Source organism: Ambystoma mexicanum, unplaced genomic scaffold (assembly GCF_040938575.1).
Source record: "Ambystoma mexicanum isolate Mex_15411 unplaced genomic scaffold, UKY_AmexF1_1 Mex_scaf1, whole genome shotgun sequence".
Classification (NCBI taxonomy): domain Eukaryota; kingdom Metazoa; phylum Chordata; class Amphibia; order Caudata; family Ambystomatidae; genus Ambystoma; species Ambystoma mexicanum.
In genome coordinates this window covers 5,047,463-5,059,697 of record NW_027182324.1, presented here as the reverse complement: position 1 = coordinate 5,059,697, position 12,235 = coordinate 5,047,463, and the positions used below count along the sequence as shown (strand labels likewise).

Genomic DNA, 12,235 nt, shown 5'->3' with positions numbered 1-12,235 from the left:
CTTTAACCAACTAAGCCACAGCTCCTTTTTTGCATCTGGTCTCCTTTCCTTCCTCATGTAATCATTTAGAAGTGAAATCCACTTTTTTAAGGCTGGGCTTCTGTTGCAATATAACTTTTCAAAATGTTTTCCAATTGACTGAAACTCCATTGCACAAAACGAGCATGTCATTAATCGTCGATTTAGAGCGGACTGCATTGCCCAGAGTGTGAATTGAGGAGCACATGTTCGTCTTTACTGGGGAGCAAGTTTACACTCATGAATGTGGCAAAACATTCAAATCCGTGAGTGGGTGACCATTAAAGTCCTAGATGCTGCAAATCTCTATATCTGGATATGGAATGACTGAAAAACGTCATGTCTCCAGTGTCGTAATGTGTGTAATGCACTAGTAATTCATTTCCCTTATTGACCAGTGAGGTAGCCATGTATGGAGGTGCTGTAGAGTGAAAATCAAGTTTCAAATGGTCAGTGATCCCTGTGCCTGGATAGCTCAGTGGTAGAGCATCAGACTTTTAATCTGAGGGTCCAGGGTTCAAGTCCCTGTTCAGGCGTACCTTTGCTTCTTTTACAAAAAATTAAGCAGGAAATATGAATTGCTCATTCTAATATTTGCTATTTCTGATGGCATTGCAACCTTGGGCAATATGACTCTAAGGTAGTGGAGACCAGAGTTCTTGGATGCTTTGCCAACATTTCAAGCCTGACTGTGCTTCTAAATAGCATGAAATAGCAATCTTTGTACAAAGTTTTAATATTGGGGAGAAAGATTGGTCGAAAAAAAAGCAGAGAGGCGCTGCTGAGATTCAAACTCAGGACCTCCTGTTTACTAGACAGGCGCTTTAACCAACTAAGCCACAGCACCTTTTTTGCATCTGGTCTCCTTTCCTTCCTCATGTAATCATTTAGAAGTGAAATCCACTTTTTTTAAGGCTGTGCTTCTGTTGCAATATAACTTTTCAAAATGTTTTCCAATTGACTGAAACTCCATTGCACAAAACGAGCATGTCATTAATCGTCGATTTAGAGCGGACTGCATTGCCCAGTGTGTGCATTGAGGAGCACATGTTCGTCTTTACTGGGGAGCAGGTTTGCACTCATGAATGTTGCAAAACATTCAAATCCGTAAGTGGGTGACCATTAAAGTCCTAGATGCTGCAAATCTCTATATCTGGATACGGAATGACTGAAAAAAGTTATGTCTCCAGTGTCAAAAAGTGTGTAATGCACTAGTAATTAATTTCCTTTATTGACCAGTGAGGTAGCCATGTATGGAGGTGCTTTAGAGTGAAAATCAAGTTTCAAATAGCAGTGATCCTTGTGTCTGGATAGCTCAGTCGGTAGAGCATCAGACTTTTAATCTGAGGGCCCAGGGTTCAAGTCCCTGTTCAGGCGTACCTGTGCTTCTTTTACAAAAAATTAAGCAGGACATATGAATTGCTCATTCTAATGTGTGCTATTTCTGATGGCATCACAACCTTGGGCAATATGACTCTGAGGTAGTGGAGTCCAGAGTTCTTGGATACTTTGCCAACATTTCAAGCATGACTGTGCTTCTAAATAGCATGAAATAGCAATCTTTGTACAAAGTTTTAATATTGAGGAGACAGATTGGTTGAAAAAAAAAAGCAGAGAGGCGCTGCTGAGATTCAAACTCAGGATCTCCTGTTTACTAGACAGGCGCTTTAACCAACTAAGCCACAGCACCTTTTTTTGCGTCTGATCTCCTTTCCTTCCTCGTGTAATCATTTAGAAGTGAAATCCACTTTTTTTAAGGCTGGGCTTCTGTTGCAATATAACTTTTCAAAATGTTTTCCAATTGACTGAAACTCCATTACACAAAACGAGCATGTCAGTAATCGACGATTTAGAGTGGACTGCATTGCCCAGTGTGTGCATTGAGGAGCACATGTACGTCTTTACTGGGAAGCAAGTTTGCACTCATGAATGTGGCAAAACATTCAAATCCGTGGGGTGGGTGACCATTAAAGTCCTACATGCTGCAAATCTCTATATCTGGATACGGAATGACTGAAAAAAGTTATGTCTCTAGTGTCAAAATGTGTGTAATGCACTAGTAATTCATTTCCTTTATTGACCAGTGAGGTAGCCATGTATGGTGGTGCTGTAGAGTGAAAATCAAGTTTGAAATAGGCAGAAATCCATGTGCCTGGATAGCTCAGTCGGTAGAGCATCAGACTTTTAATCTGAGGGTCCAGGGTTCAAGTCCCTGTTCGAGCGTACCTTTGCTTCTTTTACAAAAAATTAAGCAGGAAATATGAATTGCTCATTCTAATATGTGCTATTTCTGATGGCATCGCAACCTTGGGCAATATGACTCTAAGGTAGTGGAGTCCAGAGTTCTTTGATGCTTTACCAACATTTCAAGCCTGACTGTGCTTCTAAATAGCATGAAATAGCAATCTTTGTACAAAGTTTTAATATTGGGGAGACAGATTGGTCGAAAAAAAAGCAGAAAGGCGCTGCTGAGATTCAAACTCAGGACCTCCTGTTTACTAGACAGGCACTTTGACCAACTAAGCCACAGCACCTTTTTTGCATCTGGTCTCCTTTCCTTCCTCATGTAATCATTTAGATGTGAAATCCACTTTTTTAAGGCTGGGCTTCTGTTGCAATATAAATTTTCAAAATGTTTTCCAATTGACTGAAACTCCATTGCACAAAACGAGCATGTCATTAATCATTGATTTAGAGTGGACTGCATTGCCCAGTGTGTGCATTGAGGAGCACATGTTCGTCTTTACTGGGGAGCAAGTTTGCACTCATGAATGTGGCAAAACATTCAAATCCGTAAGTGGGTGACCATTAAAGTCCTAGATGCTGCAAATCTCTATATCTGGATACGGAATGACTGAAAAAGTTATGTCTCCAGTGTCAAAATGTGTGTAATGCACTAGTAATTCATTTCCTTTATTGACCAGTGAGGTAGCCATGTATGGAGGTGCTGTAGAGTGAAAATCAAGTTTCAAATGGGCAGTGATCCCTGTGCCTGGATAGCTCAGTCGGTAGAGCATCAGACTTTTAATCTGAGGGTCCAGGGTTCAAGTCCCTGTTCAGGCGTACCTGTGCTTCTTTTACAAAAAATTAAGCAGGAAATATGAATTGCTCATTCTAATATGTGCTATTTCTGATGGCATCGCAACCTTGGGCAATATGATTCTAAGGTAGTGGAGTCCAGAGTTCTTGTATGCTTTGCCAACATTTCAAGCCTTACTGTGCTTCTAAATAGCATGAAATAGCAATCTTTGTACAAAGTTTTAATATTGGGGAGACAGATTGGTCGAAAAAAAAGCAGACAGGCGCTGCTGAGATTCGAACTCAGGATCTCCTGTTTACTAGACAGGCGCTTTAACCAACTAAGCCACAGCACCTTTTTTGCATCTGGTCTCCTTTCCTTCCTCATATAATCATTTAGAAGTGAAATCCACTTTTTTAAGGCTGGGCTTCTGTTGCAATATAACTTTTCAAAATGTTTTCCAATTGACTGAAACTCCATTGCACAAAACGAGCATGTCATTAATCGTCGATTTAGAGTGGACTGCATTGCCCAGTGTGTGCATTGAGGAGCACATGTTCGTCTTTACTGGGGAGCAAGTTTGCACTCATGAATGTGGCAAAACATTCAAATCCGTAAGTGGGTGAACATTAAAGTCCTAGATGCTGCAAATCTCTATATCTGGATACGGAATGACTGAAAAAAGTTATGTCTCCAGTGTCAAAATGTGTGTAATGCACTAGTAATTCATTTACTTTATTGACCAGTGAGGTAGCCATGTATGGAGGTGCTGTAGAGTGAAAATCAAGTTTCAAATAGCAGTGATCCTTGTGTCTGGATAGCTTAGTCGGTAGAGCATCAGACTTTTAATCTGAGGGCCCAGGGTTCAAGTCCCTGTTCAGGCGTACCTGTGCTTCTTTTACAAAAAATTAAGCAGGAAATATGAATTGCTCATTCTAATATGTGCTATTTCTGATGGCATCGCAACCTTGGGCAATATGACTCTAAGGTAGTGGAGTCCAGAGTTCTTGGATGCTTTGCCAACATTTCAAGCCTGACTGTGCTTCTAAATAGCATGAAATAGCAATCTTTGTACAAAGTTTTAATATTTGGGAGACAGATTGGTCGAAAAAAAAAAGCAGAGAGGCGCTGCTGAGATTCGACCTCAGGACCTCCTGTTTACTAAACAGGCGCTTTAACCAACTAAGCCAAGCACCTTTTTTTGCATCTGGTCTCCTTTCCTTCCTCATGTAATCATTTAGAAGTGAAATCCACTTTTTTTAAGGCTGGGCTTCTGTTGCAATATAACTTTTCAAAATGTTTTCCAATTGACTGAAACTCCATTGCACAAAACGAGCATGTCATTAATCGTCGATTTAGAGCGGACTGCATTGCCCAGTGTGTGCATTGAGGAGCACATGTTCGTCTTTACTGGGGAGCAAGTTTGCACTCATGAATGTTGCAAAACATTCAAATCCGTAAGTGGGTGACCATTAAAGTCCTAGATGCTGCAAATCTCTATCTCTGGATACGGAATGACTGAAAAAAGTTATGTCTCCAGTGTCAAAAAGTGTGTAATGCACTAGTAATTAATTTCCTTTATTGACCAGTGAGGTAGCCATGTATGGAGGTGCTGTAGAGTGAAAATCAAGTTTCAAATAGGCAGTGATCCTTGTGCCTGGATAGCTCAGTCGGTAGAGCATCAGACTTTTAATCTGAGGGCCCAGGGTTCAAGTCCCTGTTCAGGCGTACCTGTGCTTCTTTTACAAAAAATTAAGCAGGAAATATGAATTGCTCATTCTAATATGTGCTATTTCTGATGGCATCGCAACCTTGGGCAATATGACTCTAAGGTAGTGGAGTCCAGAGTTCTTGGATGCTTTGCCAACATTTCAAGCCTTACTGTGCTACTAAATAGCATGAAATAGCAATCTTTGTACAAAGTTTTAATATTGGGTAGACAGATTGGTCGAAAAAAAAGCAGAAAGGTGCTGCTGAGATTCAAACTCAGGACCTCCTGTTTACTAGACAGGCGCTTTGACCAACTAAGCCACAGCACCTTTTTTGCATCTGGCCTCCTTTCCTTCAACATGTAATCATTTAGATGTGAAATCCACTTTTTTTAAGGCTGGGCTTCTGTTGCAATATAACTTTTCAAAATGTTTTCCAATTGACTGAAACTCCATTGCACAAAACGAGCATGTCATTAATTGTTGATTTAGAGTGGACTGCATTGCCCAGTGTGTGCATTGAGGAGCACATGTTCGTCTTTACTGGGGAGCAAGTTTGCACTCATGAATGTGGCAAAACATTCAAATCCGTAAGTGGGTGACCATTAAAGTCCTAGATGCTGCAAATCTCTATATCTGGATACGGAATGACTGAAAAAGTTATGTCTCCAGTGTCAAAATGTGTGTAATGCACTAGTAATTCATTTCCTTTATTGACCAGTGAGGTAGCCATGTATGGAGGTGCTGTAGAGTGAAAATCAAGTTTCAAATGGGCATTGATCCCTGTGCTTGGATAGCTCAGTTGGTAGAGCATCAGACTTTCAATCTGAGGGTCCAGGGTTCGGTGCTTCTTTTACAAAAAATTAAGCAGGAAATATGAATTGCTCATTCTAATATGTGCTATTTCTGATGGCATCGCAACCTTGGGCAATATGACTCTAAGGTAGTGGAGTCCAGAGTTCTTGGATGCTTTGCCAACATTTCAAGCCTGACTGTGCTTCTAAATAGCATGAAATAGCAATCTTTGTACAAAGTTTTAATATTGGGGAGACAGATTGGTCGAAAAAAAAGCAGACAGGTGCTGTTGAGATTCGAACTCAGGATCTCCTGTTTACTAGACAGGCGCTTTAACCAACTAAGCCACAGCACCTTTTTTGCATCTGGTCTCCTTTCCTTCCTCATGTAATCATTTAGAAGTGAAATCCACTTTTTTAAGGCTGGGCTTCTGTTGCAATATAACTTTTCAAAATGTTTTCCAATTGACTGAAACTCCATTGCACAAAACGAGCATGTCATCAATCGTCGATTTAGAGTGGACTGCATTGCCCAGTGTGTGCATTGAGGAGCACATGTTCGTCTTTACTGGGGAGCAAGTTTGCACTCATGAATGTGGCAAAACATTCAAATCCGTAAGTGGGTGAACATTAAAGTCCTAGATGCTGCAAATCTCTATATCTGGATACGGAATGACTGAAAAAAGTTATGTCTCCAGTGTCAAAATGTGTGTAATGCACTAGTAATTCATTTCCTCTATTGACCAGTGAGGTAGCCATGTCTGGAGGTGCTGTAGAGTGAAAATCAAGTTTCAAATGGGCAGTGATCCCTGTGCCTGGATAGCTCAGTCAGTAGAGCATCAGACTTTTAATCTGAGGGTCCAGGGTTCAAGTCCCTGTTCAGGCGTATCTTTGCTTCTTTTACAAAAAATTTAGCAGGAAATATGAATTGCTCATTCTAATATGTGCTATTTCTGATGGCATCGCAACCTTGGGCAATATGACTCTAAGGTAGTGGAGTCCAGAGTTCTTGGATGCTTTGCCAACATTTCAAGCCTGACTGTGCTTCTAAATAGCATGAAATAGCAATCTTTGTACAAAGTTTTAATATTGGGGAGACAGATTGGTCGAAAAAAAAGCAGACAGGCGCTGCTGAGATTCGAACTCAGGATCTCCTGTTTACTAGACAGGCGCTTTAACCAACTAAGCTACAGCACCTTTTTTGCATCTGGTCTCCTTTCCTTCCTCATGTAATCATTTAGACGTGAAATCCACTTTTTTAAGGCTGGGCTTCTGTTGCAATATAACTTTTCAAAATGTTTTTCAATTGACTGAAACTCCATTGCACAAAATGAGCATGTCATTAATCGTCGATTTAGAGTGGACTGCATTGCCCAGTGTGTGCATTGAGGAGCACATGTTCGTCTTTACTGGGGAGCAAGTTTGCACTCATGAATGTGGCAAAACATTCAAATCCGTAAGTGGGTGAACATTAAAGTCCTAGATGCTGCAAATCTCTATATCTGGATACGGAATGACTGAAAAAAGTTATGTCTCCAGTGTCAAAATGTGTGTAATGCACTAGTAATTCATTTCCTTTATTGACCAGTGAGGTAGCCGTGTATGGAGGTGCTGTAGAGTGAAAATCAAGTTTCAAATGGGCAGTGATCCCTGTGCATGGATAGCTCAGTCGGTAGAGCATCAGACTTTTAATCTGAGGGTCCAGGGTTCAAGTCCCTGTTCAGGCGTACCTTTGCTTCTTTTACAAAAAATTAAGCAGGAAATATGAATTGCTCATTCTAATATGTGCTATTTCTGATGGCATCGCAACCTTGGGCAATATGACTCTAAGGTAGTGGAGTCCAGAGTTCTTGGATGCTTTGCCAACATTTCAAGCCTGACTGTGCTTCTAAATAGCATGAAATAGCAATCTTTGTACAAAGTTTTAATATTGGGGAGACAGATTGGTCGAAAAATAAGCAGACAGGCGCTGCTGAGATTCGAACTCAGGATCTCCTGTTTACTAGGCCAACTAAGCCACAGCATCTCTTTTGCATCTGATCTCCTTTCCTTCCTCATGTAATCATTTAGAAGTGAAATCCACTTTTTTTAAGGCTGGGCTTCTGTTGCAATATAACTTTACAAAATGTTTTCCAATTGACTGAAACTCCATTGCACAAAACGAGCATGTCATTAATCGTCGATTTAGCGTGGACTGCATTGCCCAGTGTGTGCATTGAGGAGCACATGTTCGTCTTTACTGGGGAGCAAGTTTGCACTCATGAATGTGGCAAAACATTCAAATCCGTAAGTGGGTGAACATTAAAGTCCTAGATGCTGCAAATCTCTATATCTGGATACGGAATGACTGAAAAAAGTTATGTCTCCAGTGTCAAAATGTGTGTAATGCACTAGTAATTCATTTACTTTATTGACCAGTGAGGTAGCCATGTATGGAGGTGCTGTAGAGTGAAAATCAAGTTTCAAATAGCAGTGATCCTTGTGTCTGGATAGCTTAGTCGGTAGAGCATCAGACTTTTAATCTGAGGGCCCAGGGTTCAAGTCCCTGTTCAGGCGTACCTGTGCTTCTTTTACAAAAAATTAAGCAGGAAATATGAATTGCTCATTCTAATATGTGCTATTTCTGATGGCATCGCAACCTTGGGCAATATGACTCTAAGGTAGTGGAGTCCAGAGTTCTTGGATGCTTTGCCAACATTTCAAGCCTGACTGTGCTTCTAAATAGCATGAAATAGCAATCTTTGTACAAAGTTTTAATATTTGGGAGACAGATTGGTCGAAAAAAAAAAGCAGAGAGGCGCTGCTGAGATTCGACCTCAGGACCTCCTGTTTACTAAACAGGCGCTTTAACCAACTAAGCCAAGCACCTTTTTTTGCATCTGGTCTCCTTTCCTTCCTCATGTAATCATTTAGAAGTGAAATCCACTTTTTTTAAGGCTGGGCTTCTGTTGCAATATAACTTTTCAAAATGTTTTCCAATTGACTGAAACTCCATTGCACAAAACGAGCATGTCATTAATCGTCGATTTAGAGCGGACTGCATTGCCCAGTGTGTGCATTGAGGAGCACATGTTCGTCTTTACTGGGGAGCAAGTTTGCACTCATGAATGTTGCAAAACATTCAAATCCGTAAGTGGGTGACCATTAAAGTCCTAGATGCTGCAAATCTCTATCTCTGGATACGGAATGACTGAAAAAAGTTATGTCTCCAGTGTCAAAAAGTGTGTAATGCACTAGTAATTAATTTCCTTTATTGACCAGTGAGGTAGCCATGTATGGAGGTGCTGTAGAGTGAAAATCAAGTTTCAAATAGGCAGTGATCCTTGTGCCTGGATAGCTCAGTCGGTAGAGCATCAGACTTTTAATCTGAGGGCCCAGGGTTCAAGTCCCTGTTCAGGCGTACCTGTGCTTCTTTTACAAAAAATTAAGCAGGAAATATGAATTGCTCATTCTAATATGTGCTATTTCTGATGGCATCGCAACCTTGGGCAATATGACTCTAAGGTAGTGGAGTCCAGAGTTCTTGGATGCTTTGCCAACATTTCAAGCCTTACTGTGCTACTAAATAGCATGAAATAGCAATCTTTGTACAAAGTTTTAATATTGGGTAGACAGATTGGTCGAAAAAAAAGCAGAAAGGTGCTGCTGAGATTCAAACTCAGGACCTCCTGTTTACTAGACAGGCGCTTTGACCAACTAAGCCACAGCACCTTTTTTGCATCTGGCCTCCTTTCCTTCAACATGTAATCATTTAGATGTGAAATCCACTTTTTTTAAGGCTGGGCTTCTGTTGCAATATAACTTTTCAAAATGTTTTCCAATTGACTGAAACTCCATTGCACAAAACGAGCATGTCATTAATTGTTGATTTAGAGTGGACTGCATTGCCCAGTGTGTGCATTGAGGAGCACATGTTCGTCTTTACTGGGGAGCAAGTTTGCACTCATGAATGTGGCAAAACATTCAAATCCGTAAGTGGGTGACCATTAAAGTCCTAGATGCTGCAAATCTCTATATCTGGATACGGAATGACTGAAAAAGTTATGTCTCCAGTGTCAAAATGTGTGTAATGCACTAGTAATTCATTTCCTTTATTGACCAGTGAGGTAGCCATGTATGGAGGTGCTGTAGAGTGAAAATCAAGTTTCAAATGGGCATTGATCCCTGTGCTTGGATAGCTCAGTTGGTAGAGCATCAGACTTTCAATCTGAGGGTCCAGGGTTCGGTGCTTCTTTTACAAAAAATTAAGCAGGAAATATGAATTGCTCATTCTAATATGTGCTATTTCTGATGGCATCGCAACCTTGGGCAATATGACTCTAAGGTAGTGGAGTCCAGAGTTCTTGGATGCTTTGCCAACATTTCAAGCCTGACTGTGCTTCTAAATAGCATGAAATAGCAATCTTTGTACAAAGTTTTAATATTGGGGAGACAGATTGGTCGAAAAAAAAGCAGACAGGTGCTGTTGAGATTCGAACTCAGGATCTCCTGTTTACTAGACAGGCGCTTTAACCAACTAAGCCACAGCACCTTTTTTGCATCTGGTCTCCTTTCCTTCCTCATGTAATCATTTAGAAGTGAAATCCACTTTTTTAAGGCTGGGCTTCTGTTGCAATATAACTTTTCAAAATGTTTTCCAATTGACTGAAACTCCATTGCACAAAACGAGCATGTCATCAATCGTCGATTTAGAGTGGACTGCATTGCCCAGTGTGTGCATTGAGGAGCACATGTTCGTCTTTACTGGGGAGCAAGTTTGCACTCATGAATGTGGCAAAACATTCAAATCCGTAAGTGGGTGAACATTAAAGTCCTAGATGCTGCAAATCTCTATATCTGGATACGGAATGACTGAAAAAAGTTATGTCTCCAGTGTCAAAATGTGTGTAATGCACTAGTAATTCATTTCCTCTATTGACCAGTGAGGTAGCCATGTCTGGAGGTGCTGTAGAGTGAAAATCAAGTTTCAAATGGGCAGTGATCCCTGTGCCTGGATAGCTCAGTCAGTAGAGCATCAGACTTTTAATCTGAGGGTCCAGGGTTCAAGTCCCTGTTCAGGCGTATCTTTGCTTCTTTTACAAAAAATTTAGCAGGAAATATGAATTGCTCATTCTAATATGTGCTATTTCTGATGGCATCGCAACCTTGGGCAATATGACTCTAAGGTAGTGGAGTCCAGAGTTCTTGGATGCTTTGCCAACATTTCAAGCCTGACTGTGCTTCTAAATAGCATGAAATAGCAATCTTTGTACAAAGTTTTAATATTGGGGAGACAGATTGGTCGAAAAAAAAGCAGACAGGCGCTGCTGAGATTCGAACTCAGGATCTCCTGTTTACTAGACAGGCGCTTTAACCAACTAAGCTACAGCACCTTTTTTGCATCTGGTCTCCTTTCCTTCCTCATGTAATCATTTAGACGTGAAATCCACTTTTTTAAGGCTGGGCTTCTGTTGCAATATAACTTTTCAAAATGTTTTTCAATTGACTGAAACTCCATTGCACAAAATGAGCATGTCATTAATCGTCGATTTAGAGTGGACTGCATTGCCCAGTGTGTGCATTGAGGAGCACATGTTCGTCTTTACTGGGGAGCAAGTTTGCACTCATGAATGTGGCAAAACATTCAAATCCGTAAGTGGGTGAACATTAAAGTCCTAGATGCTGCAAATCTCTATATCTGGATACGGAATGACTGAAAAAAGTTATGTCTCCAGTGTCAAAATGTGTGTAATGCACTAGTAATTCATTTCCTTTATTGACCAGTGAGGTAGCCGTGTATGGAGGTGCTGTAGAGTGAAAATCAAGTTTCAAATGGGCAGTGATCCCTGTGCATGGATAGCTCAGTCGGTAGAGCATCAGACTTTTAATCTGAGGGTCCAGGGTTCAAGTCCCTGTTCAGGCGTACCTTTGCTTCTTTTACAAAAAATTAAGCAGGAAATATGAATTGCTCATTCTAATATGTGCTATTTCTGATGGCATCGCAACCTTGGGCAATATGACTCTAAGGTAGTGGAGTCCAGAGTTCTTGGATGCTTTGCCAACATTTCAAGCCTGACTGTGCTTCTAAATAGCATGAAATAGCAATCTTTGTACAAAGTTTTAATATTGGGGAGACAGATTGGTCGAAAAATAAGCAGACAGGCGCTGCTGAGATTCGAACTCAGGATCTCCTGTTTACTAGGCCAACTAAGCCACAGCATCTCTTTTGCATCTGATCTCCTTTCCTTCCTCATGTAATCATTTAGAAGTGAAATCCACTTTTTTTAAGGCTGGGCTTCTGTTGCAATATAACTTTACAAAATGTTTTCCAATTGACTGAAACTCCATTGCACAAAACGAGCATGTCATTAACCGTCGATTTAGAGCGGACTGCATTGCCCAGTGTGTGCATTGAGGAGCACATGTTCGTCTTTACTGGGGAGCAAGTTTGCACTCATGAATGTGGCAAAACATTAAAATCCGTAAGTGGGTGACCATTAAAGTCCTAGATGCTGCAAATCTCTATATCTGGATACGGAATGACTGAAAAAAGTTATGTCTCCAGTGTCAAGATGTGTGTAATGCACTAGTAATTCATTTCCTTTATTGACCAGTGAGGTAGCCATGTATGGAGGTGCTCTAGAGTGAAAATCAAGTTTCAAATGGGCAGTGATCCCTGTGCCTGGATAGCTCAGTCGGTAGAGCATCAGACTTTT

The 12,235-nt window shown here is 40.8% G+C and overlaps 4 non-coding genes across 4 annotated transcripts; 1 reads left to right on the top strand and 3 right to left on the bottom strand.

Moving 5' to 3' along the window:
• Window positions 1-482: 482 nt before the first annotated feature.
• On the top strand, window positions 483-554 carry TRNAK-UUU (transfer RNA lysine (anticodon UUU)). The gene has a single exon. It is a non-coding gene; the product is annotated as a tRNA-Lys (tRNA).
• A 2,764-nt stretch (window positions 555-3,318) lies between these two features.
• TRNAT-AGU (transfer RNA threonine (anticodon AGU)) lies at window positions 3,319-3,392 on the bottom strand. Its single transcript has one exon. It is a non-coding gene; the product is annotated as a tRNA-Thr (tRNA).
• Window positions 3,393-5,002: 1,610 nt separating this feature from the next.
• On the bottom strand, window positions 5,003-5,076 carry TRNAT-AGU (transfer RNA threonine (anticodon AGU)). The gene has a single exon. It is a non-coding gene; the product is annotated as a tRNA-Thr (tRNA).
• Window positions 5,077-9,177: 4,101 nt separating this feature from the next.
• On the bottom strand, window positions 9,178-9,251 carry TRNAT-AGU (transfer RNA threonine (anticodon AGU)). Its single transcript has one exon. It is a non-coding gene; the product is annotated as a tRNA-Thr (tRNA).
• Window positions 9,252-12,235: the final 2,984 nt, after the last annotated feature.